This window comes from Vulpes lagopus, chromosome 21, assembly GCF_018345385.1.
Source record: "Vulpes lagopus strain Blue_001 chromosome 21, ASM1834538v1, whole genome shotgun sequence".
In the NCBI taxonomy this organism is placed as follows: Eukaryota; Metazoa; Chordata; class Mammalia; order Carnivora; family Canidae; genus Vulpes; species Vulpes lagopus.
Genome location: NC_054844.1, coordinates 4,303,496 through 4,319,293, shown reverse-complemented (window position 1 = coordinate 4,319,293; position 15,798 = coordinate 4,303,496). Strand labels below are relative to the sequence as shown.

Here is a 15,798-nt window from a genome sequence, read left to right as displayed (position 1 = left end):
TAGGTCTGTTAATATTTGCTTTGTATATGTATATGCTGCTACATTGGGTATAAAAATATTTACAAACATTGTATCTTCTTGCTGATTGGCCCTCTTATCATTATGTAGTGTCCATCTTTGTCTTTTACTATAGTCTTTGTTTTAAAGTCTATTTGGTCTGATATCAGTATAGCTACCTCTGCTTTCTTTTGGTTTCAATTTACATGAAATATCTTTATCCATCCCTTCACTTTCAGTCTCTATGTGTCCTGAAGTGAGTCTCTTGTAGGTAGCTCATAGTATTCTTCTGAGTTTTTTAAATCCATTCAGCCACTCTATGTCTTTTTTTTTTTTTTTTTTTTAAAGCCATTGCTTTGCAAAGTCTGTAGCCCTTTCTGGTATGTGTGTGTGTGTGTGTGTGTGTGTGTGTGTGTGTAGGATAATTGTTTAACATTATTTGATGATATACTATTTGAGTTACTTTTTTTTTTCAATTTTTATTTATTTATGATAGTCACAGAGAGAGAGAGAGGCAGAGACATAGGCAGAGGGAGAAGCAGGCTCCATGCACTGGGAGTCTGATGTGGTATTTGATCCCGGGTCTCCAGGATCGCGCCCTGGGCCAAAGGCAGGCGCCAAACCACTGCGCCACCCAGGGATCCCTACTCTATGTCTTTTGATTGGAGAATGTAATTATTTATATTCTATGGAGAATTTAAGGTACATACTTATTAACATTTTTCTTGTGGGTTGTTTTTTTATTTTTTGTTTTCTGGGGTCTTTTGTCTGTGTCTGTAATTCCTCTCTGTTCCTATGTCTTCTCTTGTTTTTTCCTCCCCTTGTGGTTTGTTGACTTTCTATAGGGTTGTGCTTAGGGTCCTTTCTCATTACCCTTTGTGTATCTACTACGAGTTTTTGCTTGGTCATCACCATGTTTGTATATGTATATACATATATATATTGCTGTTACGTACTTATATATATAAAACATATAACACATATATATACATACATAAGTATATAACAGCCCATATATATAGCAATCTATTTTAAGTTGACAGCAGGTTGTTTGAATGCATTCTAGAATATAGATTTTACTCCCCTCCAACACTTTATATTTTTAATATCACATTTTGTATCTTCTTTGTGTATCCTTTAACTATTGTAGTTATGGTTATTTTTAATACTTTTAACCTTCATTCTAGCTTTATAAGTAATTAGTCCACTACCTTTACAAAATACTTACATTTCCTGGTAAGACTTTTACTTTCATATGTTTTCTTGTTACTAATTAGTCCCCCTTTTTTTCAGCTTAAATAAGTCCCTTGAACATTTCTTGTAGGGCCAGTGTAGTGTTGATGAACTCCTTTAGCTTTCAAAAAGCTTTCTCTTTCCACTGTGGATGATTACCTTGCCAGGTAGAGTATTCTTGGTTGGAAGGGTTTTCCTTTCTGTACTTTGAATATATCATGCCATTCCCTGCTGGCCTATAATGTTTCCACTGAGAAATCTGCTGACAGTCTTGGGGGCCACCATGTATGAAACAAGTTATTTTTAAGATTCTCTCTATATCCTTAAATTTTGACATTTTAATTATAGTGTATCTTGGTGTGGTCTCTTTGGGCTCATTTTGTTTGCAACTTTCTGGGATTCCTGGATCTGGAGGTGTGTTTCCTTCCCCAGGTTATGGAAGTTTTCAGCTATTATTTCTTCAGATAAGTTTTCTTTCTCTTTCTCTCTCTCTTCTCTTTTTGGGATTCCTATAATATGAATGTTAGTCCATTTTTTAAAAGATATTATTTATTTATTCATGAGAGACACAGAGAGAGGCAGAGACATAGGCAGAGGGAGAAGCAGGTTCCCTGTGGGAAGCCCGATGCAGGTCTCAATCCCAGGGCCCCGGGATCACAACTGAGCCAAAGGTAGACATTCAACCACTGAGCCACCCAGGTGCCTCAAATGTTAGTCCATTTGATGTTACCCCATAAGTCCCCTAGACTACCTTCATTTCTTTTTTTTAGTTTTTCTTTTTGATCTTCTTTTGGATGAGTTCCACTGCCCTATCTTCCAGCTCACTGATTCTATCTTCAGCTTCATTTAATCTGCTGTTGAACCCATCCAGTGGATTCTTCAGTTCAGTTATTCTTTTCTTCAGTTCTACTATTTGTTTGGTACTTATATTTCCTGTTTCTTTGGTGAAGTTCTCACTGTGTTTATTCTTCTTCAAGTCTGATGAGCATCTTTTTTTTTTTTTTTTTTTTTTTTTTTTGATGAGCATCTTTATAAGCATTACTTTATGACCAATTACTCTGTTTCATTGAAATTTTTTTCTGGGGCTTCATCTTGTTCTTCTCTTTAGAACATATGCGTTTGTCTCATTTTGCTTGAATGTCTGTGTTTGTTTCTATGCATTAGGTGAAACAGCTCTGTCTCCCAGTTTTGCAGGAGTGGCCTTATGTAGGAGATGAACTTTATTGTTCAACCATGCCCTAGCTTTTGTTTGTCTCTCAAACCTTTGTGATTATCTAAGTAGCCTGATTTCTCCTTGGCAGCTCCCAGTTGTGGAGGGATGCTAAGACTTGTGAGTGTTCCAGAAGGAGGGATTTCAGTTGGTACCTGGTTTCAGGTTGTTTGGAAACTAGACTCTTAAGCAGCAAGTTTTAAAGCATGCAAATATATACAGTTCTATGGGATCATAATCATAGACCCTGCCAGCCTGCAAAACAAGCAGTCTGGAGATGTCCCTTCAGTGATAGTTGCAAAATGTGAGCCTCCTTTCTGGGAGGTACCAGCAAGCTTTCTGGGTGGGTGTAGCAAGGCTGAGGGTCAGCTCAATGATGGTAACCCCTGCTTCCTGATAGCACCTCCATAGCTTCTAGATGTACGGCAAACCTGAAGCCTGTGCCCCAAGCTAAAGCTCTAGGACATATAAATAGTTCTTTTCCATCAGATAACTAGGGGTGTGTATCTGCTGTCTGTGCAGTGCCCTGGGGATAGCAGTCTGCCAAGAACTTTCTCTCCAATTGTTTCAGACCTGTATGACCCAGAAACACAGTCCCCAGCCACTGGAGCTGGGTGCTCGGGCATCCCCTGTGGAGGCTACATACATAGGCCAGCTTTGGCAGGGCTGCAGTCAGGCAGCAGGTGGGGGCAGGGCTTTTGTCCTACTGGCTTAGGCGGGGTCTTAGGAAGCAGCACAAGGGCTGTCCGCGGGTGCTAGCAGGGTAGAGGAAAAGTGACAAAATGGTATCCACCAATACTGGCTCTTACAGGGCAGAAGGAGAATACCGAAAATGGCACCTGCCAGCATCTCCTTCCCTGGAGAGAGTCCCAACAGGCTCTCGGCCTTCTGGAAGGCACTAAAGTGCTTTTTTTTTTTTCATTTTTTTTTTTTTTTTTAATTTATGATAGTCACACATTGAGAGAGAGAGAGAGAGAGGCGGAGACACAGGCAGAGGGAGAAGCAGGCTCCATGCACTGGAGCCCGACGTGGGATTCGATCCCGGGTCTCCAGGATCGCGCCCTGGGCCAAAGGCAGGCGCCAAACCACTGCGCCACCCAGGGATCCCAAGTGCTATTCTTAAAAGAATAGCAAATGAGTCTCTTTCACTTATGGTCTAGGTGCTTTCCAAATTGCTGCTTCTGCACTATCCCAGGACGACTGCGTCTGCACACAAGCCCTTTAAGAGTGGAGTCTAGGTTCCCTACAGCCCGATGGTATCTCAGACCTATGCCCTGTTGGTTTTCAAAACCAGATACTTTGGGGGCTCGTCTCTCTGGTGTAGGTCCCAAGGCTGGGGTATCTGAGCAGGGCACAAACTCTTCTCTATACAGTGACGAGTTCCAAATTTGTGAGATCCCTCCAGAATGTGGGTCATCATGCGAGGGGTGGAGTTTTTGGCAAGACTGTGTCTCTACCTAACTTAGGCATCTCAATGTGGTCTGTTTATCCATTGCGAAGTAGTTGGGTTTTTTTTAAGATTTTATTTGTTTATTAGAGAGAGAGAGCAAGTATGAGAGACAGAGAACAAGCAAGGGGGAGGGGTAGAGGGAGAAGCAGACTCCCCATTGAGCAGAGAGCCCAATGTGGAGCTCAATCCCAGGACCCTGAGATCATGACCTAAGCATAAGGCAGATGCTTAACCGACTGATCCACCCAGGCACCCTACTACGATTCCTGTAGTTTTTAGGTCTTTTTCAGGGGAAATTTTTCCCTAAGTAGCTGTAGGTCTGTGTTTATGGGAGGAGGTGTGTTCAGGATCTTCCCACACTGCCATCTTGAATGGAAGCTCCTTTATCACACAGAGCACTTAGATCAAAGCATGTCTCAGACCTTTAAAGAATCAAAGTTCTCAGGGGCACCTGAGTGGCTCAGTCAGTTAAGCACTGGACTTTTGATCTCTGCTCAGATCTGACTTTGAGGTCATGAGTTGAAGCCCCATATTAGGTTCCACTAATTAAGTAAATTTTTTTTTAATTTTCTAAAAATTAGGTGCCAAGGTGGTTCAGTCAGTTGAGCATCTGCCTTTGGCTCAGGTCATGATCCAGAGTCCTGGGATCAAGTCCTGCATCAGGCTCCCTGCTCAGTGGGGAGCCTGCTTCTCCCTCTCCCTCTGCCCACCACTTGTACTCTCTATCTCAAATAAATAATATCTTCTTGGTAAAATTTTTTAAATTAAGAAAAAGAATCAAAGTGCTCCAAACACCTGGGTGGCTCAGTGGTTGAGTATCTGCCTTTGGCTCAGGTCATGAACCCAGGGTCCAGCTCCCCACAGAGAGCCTGCTTCTCCCTCTGCCTCTCTCTCAATGTCTCTCATGAATAAATAAATAAGATTATTTTAAAAAATCAAAGCACTCAGTAATTGCTTGTTGATGAATTAATAGAATGACTCTTGAGCATGCTGAAGTATGAATCCACTCTCATATCTATAGAGAACCAGAAATGGGAGTAGAGGCATGGACAGAGAAGTTAGGAAATCAGAGAAAGGCCTCTTGGATCTCTGCTTGGGGAATGTATCCACTATATGCCTCAAAGTAGCAAACTCTCAGCTGAAGCAGGCTGAGGTCCTCCATCCAATTTTTCCAATTCATTGGCCAGAAGGAGTTGCTGAGGTTGCTTGTCTTGCTGTGATGCCAGATTTCTCAAGGTTTGCAGACTCAGCTTTGCACGTTTTCCTCAACCCTAAACACTGGTGCACAGTCATTTCCATGAGCTGGTCAGATATCATTAACCCCGCAACAGTAGCACAATGCTGTCACCCTAGGTCACCCAGAAGCATCAGGGTGGCTCCCAGCGTGGTGCCAGCTGCTTGCCCTTCCCCATAATCCTCAGCAAATCCTCCGGCTGAGCTGGGTCAGTGTCCCCACAGCACGGTCAAGCAGGAAGAGGGAGAAAAACCAGGAGGCTGAGCTGTGCAGTGGACTGCACTTTCACAGAGAACCTTTTGGCCACAAAACATTTCTTTTCTAAGAGATGCTGAGAGGGAGCAGGGAGACAATAAAACACCAAGGGGCTTTCAAATGTGAAACCCCACTCAGCCTTTGTTCTCATTTGATGAATGCACAAACCACGAAGCAGATGACAGGCCAAAGAACGTTGTTGTGCTAAGAAACTATATTTCATCAAGTCTAGCCTAAGATCTCCAGGGAGAGGTAAGTTTGATGAATGATCAGCGCCGACGAGGACTTCACCAGCAGCCCCAGTGCAGCATCCCCTAAACTAGCACTGGGGATTCATTAATGACCCGGGGCTGCCTCTTCCCCAGTTTCCTTCTGCCTCCCTGCCACTTGTGACATTTCACAGGAGAGAAGAGCTACAGAGGAGAAGAGCTACTGAGGTAGGTAATAAGAACTTTAAAAACAAATACATTGTAGGAAGTCAAAATGTCAAGTTCATTGTGCTGCCTGAAGGCCTGGGAATGATACAGGCCCACATCTTCTTACTTCACTGCTGCAGTTATAAGACGAGAGGGAGAAAGTGTAGGGCAGGGTAGGTACAGTATTTGCTGGGTAAATGAATATATGAATTCCCAACAGAGGCTTGGATCTGGGGTGGCCAGCTGGCTTTCTTAAAGACTTGTCACTCAGGGACTCACATTCTTCAGAGATGCCATGAAAATTAGCAAGGGGGTACTAAGCAGCCAAGCTCTCGGCAGCTTCCAGAGCTTCTGGCCCTACTTCTGCAGCTCCGGTAGCCCTAGCAAAAGCTGTCTGCTCCAAAGGCCAAATTCCAGATTACCCTCAAAGCCCAGCCAGCACAAGCGCCAGACACATGCAAACACACGGAAGCCACCTCAAACAACAGCTCTCGCCCAAGGAAGATTAAGCGCCCTGTCCTTGCCAGTTCCCCAGGTTGACCCATATGGTAGGGAGAGGGCTGGGAAGGGAGGGGACCAATGCCATCTTCCAAAGATCAGTGGGGTTCATTCCTAAATATTCTAGTTCTCCTCCTCCTGGCCACATGAAGGAACTGCACATCCATGTCCTCCCACCTCTGAGCACACGTGCCTTCACGAGGTGGAGTCGTTCCCCCAGCCCTGGAGTTCCCACCAGCCCTATGACTCGCTTCAACCAAGCAGCTGATGGATGTGACACTGTGAGACGCCAGAGCATAGATCCCAAGAGGTCCTGGTGATCCCATTTTTCACTGTAGAGGCTAGCTTCCTTGAGAAGGAGAAATCACGTGGGGAAAGAGAGACCCAGGTGAGAGGCAGCGCCAATTGGCAGACAGGTGGGAGAGGCTCTCAGCCAGTCCAGGCCCTGCAGAGCCACCAGGTGGCCGCTGCTTCCGCATGAATAAGCTCAGGTAATGGGACCAGCTGAGCCTGGCCTGAATGGCCCACAGAATCGTGAGCAAGCAAAATGCTTTTTGTGTTCATCTACTACATTTTGAGGGGTTTGTTATGCAGCAATAAACAATATGACACTCGTCCAGCAAGTCTGTGCAGCTATTCCCAAGAATGAGGTCATTCTCTATGCACTGGTGTGGAAATATGGCGAAAAAAGTTGCCAGTCAGTATAATACAATTCTATTTATGGAAATTGTTAAGTTAATAGGTGGACAGCTGGATGCCAATCTCTCATAAAATACCTGGAAAGAATAAAAACCGAAGTATTAACAGTGACCATCTCTGAAGGGCAGGATTATAGGAGATTTTCCTTTTATAAAATTAATGTCAAGTTCGAATACTATAATGAATTGGTGTTATTTTTGCAACAAAAGCAAAGAAAGGTACGTTTAAAAAAATAACTCACCCTGAATTCTGCTACAAGCTTATTTTTCCTAAAACATCCCTTTCAGCCTGTCATTCCCCTGCTCAGGGACGAACACTGCTCACACCCACCCCCTGCCCCCCCAGGGCTCCTAGAATCTGACTCTCCTCTGGGTAGCATCCAAGATCCAAGGAAGCCCCAGTTCGAAGCCTCCCTCTCTAGCCAGTGAATGCTCCTCCCCCTTCCCTGTATCTCCAGGTCACACCCACCTTGCCCCCTCCCCACCTCCACCAGTGCAAACACACAAAGAACCCCTTCCTTTGCCTCTCAAAACCCCACCTCTCCCTCCCCCTTCGCCAGCCCTATCTCTTCTGGGTTCCTCTACAAATCCTCAGAGAAAAGTTCCTGCCAGCTTTGCCCTGGATTGGATGGCTTACTATGTTATTCTCCCTGCACTCCAGGCACTGACAGTGCCTCAAGGGGAACCTCACAGACACCGGCGGGCTGCCTGGCCCCCACCATCTCCAGATTCTCCGACTAATAGCAAGACAGAAGAGGCCAGACAGGCAGTTCTAACCCACTTTCCTGTCTGTGCCCACAGCCTGGGTGGTGTGAGATGCCCCTGGACTACAGCTTCCTCCCCACACACCCATCTCCAGCAGCAAGCAAGTGGGAGCCAATTTGCAATGGCTGCTAATTCAGAGTGACTCATGCCTTCAGGGCTGCTCTAGGGGCTCTCCCTCCCCACCCTCCAGGTCCCACAAGCTGCATTCAGATCCAAACTCTGACTTCAAACCTAATTGCCTTCCTGGGGGGCCCAACGGCACTTCCTCCCTCAGGGGTCTGCAATCTGCACGTCCAGTTTTTAAACAAAGCTGTTTAGAACCTCTCAGGATTAAGACAAGTGGAAAATTACAAGCCCAGACCTCTACCTCACTTTCTCTAAAACACAACATGCCATGCTACGTGTACACACACCCCCATTCAAACCCAGTCAGTCACCCTGCACCTCTGAGCCCTCTAGAGGGCTTGGCCCAAGTGGGGGCTGGGGACTTGCTCAGGCAGAATCTGCTCCCTCTGTCCCTGGCACCTCCCCGACTCAGGGCTTGTGGGAGAACAGCAGGCCCCTAAGCCTCAGTTTGCACACAGTGGCAGGTGGCCAGGTGACAGGGCTCAAGTAGGGCTCTCAGGTATGGTGTTCAAGTCTTACACTGCCCTCTAAGGAGGAGGCATTCACTTCCCAGGTATATAGTGACATACTGAAAGGGCTCAGGTGGGGCTCTCACCTCAACTCCAGAGCAACATAAGAGAACTTCTTTCCATACAAACCCATGCAGGCACAGCCAGCCACACATGCTACAGCACACATACGCATACTAAACTTCCCACATACACAGACACACGTGCATGGCCACACCTTGTTCCAGCCTTGGAACAAGCCTCTGAGTAACCCCCTGAGATCACTTCCTTCCCCTTCACCACTGTTCTCAGAGGCCTGTCCCCAACTGCAGCCCCTCTCCTGGGCTCAGAGCCTGACACACTATCCTCCCTGGGAGCAGAAGGAGCACAGTATGCATGTGCCACCAGCAACATGTTGCCTCCCCTCCCCGGCCCCCGTGATGGTGGGAGGTTGTGGCCACAGGTATACACACAGCCAGGGTGACTGCCCACCAGGGCTCCAGGAGACTTCCCAGGCAAAGCTAGACATTGTTCAGGTTGTACAATAATTCACTTGCTTTAATTTTTCCTTTTAACCTAAGAAAGGGCAGTTTTTCAAATTTACACAAAGGTGCTGTAAGGGTTGACAGTGGCCTATGCTGCTAAGGCCAAAGCCAAGAACTCATCAAGATCCTGTGCCAGGGTTGCAAGACCCTCAGCCTTCCTGCAGGGACAACAGGCATCCCCAATAAGCAGAGGGGCTCCAGGAGGTCTGCTGAGCTCTCTGACTCTTCAGACCCCCTAAACAGTTGTCCATCCACACCGTTTCCTATCCCCATCACAAAGTCAGATATTTGAGCAAACGCTGACCACTGAACATAAAAATGGTCACAAGGCTCTCAAGAAGTACATGAGTATTCACAGTACAATTAATTTCCAGCCACGTATAAGGAGTGGGAAGGGAGACAGAGGGGAGGAGGGATGTGGTAAACTCAAAAGCACACAGTATTAAACAAGGTACAGTCAAAAAATAATCCACGTTTCACTCCTGAGTATGAACTAAAGCACACATGCCATGATATTCCGAACCAGTAGAGGTGTTCCTTCTGGTTCTGTCCTGTTCACAAGTGCCTCAACCCAGCTCAGGCTGAGTTTGTGGTTCAAGAGGAGGGAAAGGGTTTGGACGTTGGACTACACCTAAGGAGATATTCTCATTTCATTATGCTGTGGCTATACTTGAAAGTTGAAATTATTAACTCATCAGGCTGGAGCGCAGCAATGGAACTCTCTAGCTCCTAAATGCATCAGGCAGGGGCAGGAGGCAGTTAAAATGGAAGTGGCAGCAGAGCCCTCAGTACAGGATGGAAGTCAGGCAGCAAGACCCTGCCACCAATTGGACAGGTGACCATCTCTGTAAACAACCTCCGCCCTCCCTGTGACTTCCATCAGAAATCAGAGCCTCTGGTTTAATCATTAACTTCACTCTTTCCTCTTCCATTCACCTCTAGGCCAGAGACAGAGAGGGCACTTGTAAGAGGAGGAGATATTTGGGAAGCCCCAGTACTGGAAGCCAAAGCCTCCTCGTCCCACTCAGAAACCACTTTCATCAGAGCTAATGGCCATCTTGCAGGTGAGGAAACCAGCCTGAAGAAAGCAAGCCATTTGCAAAAGGTCACAAAGCCCATTAGAAGCAGAGACAGGAGCCAGATGAGAGCCCCCCATCCCAGGAACTGGCCATCATTCCAGAGGCTCAACAGCATGACAAGAAATGGCAAAACCAAAGCCCTGTGAGGCCAAAACCACAGTAGAGGACATGCTCCCTGTCCCAAGGGTCCCCCTCAGGTCTCCCTCCCAGGTGTACAGAAGGACAACAGCCTTCTGGCCAGAAATGACTGGTGATGTCAGGGCCTGCCTGTCTCCCCAGGGCTGCACAGGCCTCCTGGGAAGCTCACCACCACATTCTGCCCTGCAGGACCCACCAGGAGCAGGCCCCATAGAGTCTCCACAAGGCAGGCTATACTGGGTAGAGCCAGGAGGTGCTGAGCCGCAAAGAATGACACTAGTCCTCAAGTCTATCCCTGCCTGCTGCCTGTTCTCCACCAGGCTGGTTTCCTTCAGCTCAGTCAGCTGCACCTGGCTGCACTGCATCGTCCATCCACAGGCAGTGCTCCAAATCCCAGAGCAGTGACAATGAAAGCAGACACCCCACCCGGGCCCCAGGGAGGAGGGGGGAAAGACTTAAAATGGGAGCTCCCACATTCTTGCTGTAGCAGGCCAAAGGACAGACCTGGAGGCGATTCTCAGGAGCCGCAAGAAGGGGGTACGGATGGAATTTCTGCCCTACCTCCCACTAAAGATAGGGTCTCTGGCAAGTCTGACCTGCTCTCAGCCTCAGCTGCAGCCCCTGTAACAGGGGAGCACATGAGGGCTCACAGGACTCTTGGGAAAATTCAATGAGATTTAAATTAAGATTTGATAGGACACCCATTAAACTGTTGTGGACAGAAAGAGTCTGAAACTGTGGGTCCTGGGAATGATGACAAATGTGAACACTGGCATCCTAAGTATGACATGCAAAGTATGGCAGGACAAGAAGAGGTCCATGGCCACTCCTGGGGCATCATATAATCTCTGCGGGAACTCAGGGAGAAAGGAATCTATTGGCAAGGTAAGCCATCAGCCAGCACCATCTTCCAACCACCACTCCCCTCCTCCCCCCACACCGCTGAATTCTTGAAGGTGAGAGATTTACAAATCACTCCAGCAGAAGGAAGCCATAGGATAAAACACACATAAATTGGGATCCCTGGGTGGCGCAGCGGTTTAGCGCCTGCCTTTGGCCCAGGGCGCGATCCTGGAGACCCGGGATCGAATCCCGCGTCGGGCTCCCGGTGCATGGAGCCTGCTTCTCCCTCTGCCTGTGTCTCTGCTTCTCTCTCTCTCACTGTGTGCCTATCATAAATAAATAAAATTAAAAAAAAAACAAACAAAAAAAAACAAAAACAAAAAAACACACATAAATTAAAACATAAAAAGGCCCAGGCCTGTAAGCAGCAAGCCCCAGGGAACCTGAATCCACACCATCCACAAGGGCTGCCTACCTACCTAAGTAGCTCCTGCCTAGCTCCAGCTTGGTGGGTGCCTTGATGCCCAAGTGCTGGGCACAGAAGAGGCTATCAGCAAGACTCCAGGAGCCTGCAGGAGCAAAGATTAAGATTCGGGTGGAGATAGTGGCAGAGGGGGCCCACCCAGAGGGCCAGGGGCATTGCTGCAGCGGCAGCCAGCAGAGAGGAACAGAGACAGGTAGGATTGGCCAGATTCCCCCAGATTCTTTTCTGGCCAGCGAGTGGGAGGTCCTCCACTCTGGCTCCCAAACCTGATGGGAGGAGACAGGAAGTAGGAAGTTACAGGCCTCTCCTGCTTCCCTAGGTCTCCTCCCTGCAATCAGGGAGGCCAAGGAAGAAATTGAGAGTACTACCCCAAGTGTCAGTCAGAAATAGCAGGGAGGAAATAGCTGTCTCCTTAACTCCTAAAGCCTAATTTAAGGAACTTATCAATTCAAAGTCAAGAGCTAACACAGACATCCAGAAAATACCAGCATCCCGTTCTATCCTCCCTCCCTGATCCACAGTTAAAGGACAAGAGAGACTTTAGACAGTTTATAACACACACACTTTCAGAGACCCCATGACATGATGGACCCAGACTGACCTATTTCCTTTAATTTTCTGCAAACACCTTGGCTGCTGACAGATAAGATCCTAGGATATTCCTGCAGGAAAATAAAAAATTAAGTAATCACTCTGCTGGGAAGCCAGTCCAGGGTAAATTTTGTCCAGCAATGGCTACTCTTTGGGGAGGCAGCCTCCCATTAGAACCTATTCAATCAACAGAAGGAGAAGGCCAAAAATAGCAAATTGGTTTCAGCTGCTGTGACAATTCCACTTGGCTAATAGTGGGTACCTAAGCATCATAAGCAGAACTCAAGCCCTAGCTCAGTGGTTGAGAGAGCTGTGATTGATTAGTGATGTCTGTTATGGGGAGTTATAACAGTAACCTGTTAAATCAATTTGCCATCCCTGGGTAGACCCTTGGCATCAAGGATTTAACATCTGCAATTCTGACTACTGACAAGTGATCTGAAGTTTCACAATCTGTAAAACTATATTACTTTACTGAGACCTGACTTTGACTCATATACCATAGGTGAGGGGCTTATGTAAAGGAACAGGCCACGTTGTTCTTTCCACCTCTACCACATCCCAAGTTATCTTGTGGAGCAATAAAAACATGGCAGGAAATGACCATCAAGTGACAGAAAACTAGAGCAGAAGTTGGAAGGGTCACTCAGGCTATGAAGGTATATACAGGAGACATTTGGCTATGGTAACATGACTCTGGAGAAAGCCAGGCCCAAGCGCAAATAAATGTTGCATGTGGATGCAAATCTAGCTTTGTAGAAGGTGCAAGATTCATTTCTTGAGGACGTCAGAGGTCCACACTGCCCACTCTGTGCCACTCAGCAGTGAATCCCAGGCCAGGAATAACACAGAGGGAGTTGGAATCCACATCCTGAAGGAGCTTCCATCTACTTGGAGAAAGCATGGTGAGCACTGGGAACAGTAAACAGCACTGCCTATTGACAGTCACCCAGCTCAGAAGTGGCTTCAATCCCTCTTCCTCCTTTCCTCACCACTCCCATCTGACCAATTCACAAAGGCTCTCAACTCTGCTTCCAAAATGTCCCTGGTTCAGCTCCTCCTCACCATTCCTCACAGCTGCCCAGTGCTCCCCCGACCATGATTTTCCCCCTTCCCAGACCCCACACTCGCCCCCCCCCTTAGCCCCAGCCCCACTTCCACAGCCCCTATGCAAAACCCTGCAAAGTTCCCCGGCCTTCCCAATGTTGATTGCTGTCTCCCCATCAGCAGCTCAGTGCCTGCACATGGTGGACACTCAGCTTCTCATGGATGGATGGAAGGAAGGAATACATTCAATCCTTGGCTGCGTATTTGTAGTGACCACAATAGGCCCACTGTCTACCTGTCCAACCTTTTCTTCCTCTGCTTCCCTTCACACAACCTACTCATCAGCCCACTCTCAAGTGCCTCTCTGCAGGCTGATCCTTCCTCCCTTCTGCTGAACTGCAAGCCACTCTTCCAAGTTCACCTTGGTGCATGAGGTGCTTGTCCAGAATTGGGGTGATGAATCCCCCTGTATGAACCCACATAACACTGTAGGCCACTCACCTTATACCCTGAGTTGCCACCTTTTGAACCCCTTTCTTAACCCTTTACTGCATTCTACACCCCATGAAGACAAGGACGTTTGTGCTTTTTATTTTTGCTTCATCAGAACTTAGCACAGACTCTTGTACTATAACACACGCTCCAAGTGTTTGTAGAATTCACTAAAGAATCACCCCAGGCAGTGTATAAAAGCCAGGAGAGATGAAGACAGAAAATGCCAGGGAAGTTCCAAGGGAAAAGAGGTGCTGTGGGGATGAGTGGCCAGAGAAGGCTCCAAGAAGGAACTCAAACATGAGTATAGTCTTGAAAGGGGAGGAGATGGGGGCAGGGAGCACTCCAGGAAAGTGGAACATTGTGAACTCAGGGACAAAGAAGGATTAAGCAAAGCATGCTTAGATGAGTTTGGCTGGAACTGAGGGTCCCAGGCAGGGGCCGGGGAGTGGGGGAGACGGCCAGGAGATAAGGCTAGATAGGAAGGCTGGAGACAGATAGGAAGGATGCTGAGTGCCAGGCTAAGGTACCTGGATTTGATTCATCCACTCTTAGTGAGGATGACAATCATGCCAGGCCTGGGCTTTAATGATAGAAGAAAAGAAGTCTTGTCCTCTTTTGCTCTGAGCATATTAGTCTAGTCTCCTCAGCTAGGTTATAAATAACAACCACTATTTACTGCACACCTGCTGTGTGTGAGGCCCGAAGCTCCAAGCGTCACATACATTATGAGCTTCACATACATTATCTCATCACTCCTTCTAATAGCCCTGAGAGCTTGGTATTGTTATCTTCATTTTGCAAACAGGAAGCTAAAGCTACAAGAGGTGAAGGCACTTGCCCAAGGCCTCATCCACTCACTCAACAATGCAGCAGGGACTGGAGTTACACACTACAGGGATAAAGGCCAGCACTCTAGCCAGTTACCGCAGACACAGAGACTTCCCATTTAAGCTGGGCTGCTTCTCCACAACCCTCCTTAGTAATTCATCAAGGCCAACATTTATTAAGCACACAGTAGGAGCATAATTAAGCACACTAAGGAGAATGGTGGTTTGGTGGGGGTGAGAAATGGAGCGTTAATTGTTTAATGGGTGTATGGTTTCAGTCTTGCAGGATGAAAAAGTTCTAAAGATCTGGTGCACAATAATGTGAGTATACTTAACACAACTGAACTCTGCATTTAAAAATGGCTAAGCTGATAAAATCTGTGAGGTTTTATACCACAATTAAAAACATTTTTTAAAATAGAACGCACTTATTACTTGACTAATGATCTACCACCAGCATCTTCTATTGTTAATTATCTAATGCAGGAAGACACCCTAGAAACATTTTAATCCAGTAACTTTCCAAAACACAGGGCTGAAAAGGGGAGGTAAGATGCCCAGGGCTGCACGAACAGATGGCATTAGAGCTAAGATCAGAGCCCAGCTCTCCATAGACTCAATGGGGAAGAATGGCAGAGACAGCACAGCGTAATACAAAACACATGGCTGGGGCGGGGGGGTAATGTCAGAAGCCTCAGGTTCAAGTTTTGCTTCTTCTACCTAATGAGTTCTGCAACCACAGAGAAGTCATGGACTCTCTCTGAGCCTCATTTTCCCAATCTATAAGAAGGCAATTAAAAAGAACGTGTACGTGGGCAGCCATGGTGGTGCAGCGGTTTGGTGCGGCCTGCAGCCCACGGCGTGGTCCTGGAGACCAGGGATCGAGTCCCACGTTGGGCTCCCTGCATGGAGCCTGCTTCTCCCTCTGCCTGTGTCTCTGCCTCTCTGTGTATCTCATGAATAAATAAATAAAATCTTTTTAAAAACACTGGTTATTGTTATTAATGCTAGATATTTGTTCATAGATTTAAAGATTTAAATCTGATTTAGTCAGACCAAAATAAATAAATAAATAAATAAATCCCATTCCATTCTGGTCTGCTCTCAGCTGTTCCAGGCCTTGCACACAGCAGGTCTTCAATGAGTGAGTGCAGAGCTGATTTACCCTTCAAGTTCCATCAACCCCAATCTTGTTTCCCCTCACCCCCAACCCACAGCCCAGCTGCATCAACCATGCTGGGACCAGGTGGAAGATAGGAAGCCCCTGTGAATGTCTGCCTCCCTGGCTGCATTCCTTAGCTAAATATAAATGATTCGTCCAGTCCATTGTTTGAAATTATCCATAATACCTCGCCTCGCCTCCCCATTACTTACGATGA

At 46.9% G+C, this 15,798-nt stretch overlaps 1 protein-coding gene across 6 annotated transcripts in view; it reads right to left on the bottom strand.

The window, feature by feature from the left end:
* TSPAN9 (tetraspanin 9) overlaps positions 1-15,798 on the bottom strand; it is a 200,948-nt gene that overhangs the window by 183,959 nt on the left and 1,191 nt on the right. For 2 of the 6 annotated variants that reach the window (XM_041735947.1, XM_041735953.1), the window contains exon 2: positions 12,061-12,121. The exons of the other annotated variants lie outside the window; for them this stretch is intronic. The gene's annotated coding sequence lies outside the window, so the exon portion shown is untranslated. The remainder of the gene's footprint in view (positions 1-12,060; positions 12,122-15,798) is intronic. 6 annotated transcript variants of the gene reach the window in all.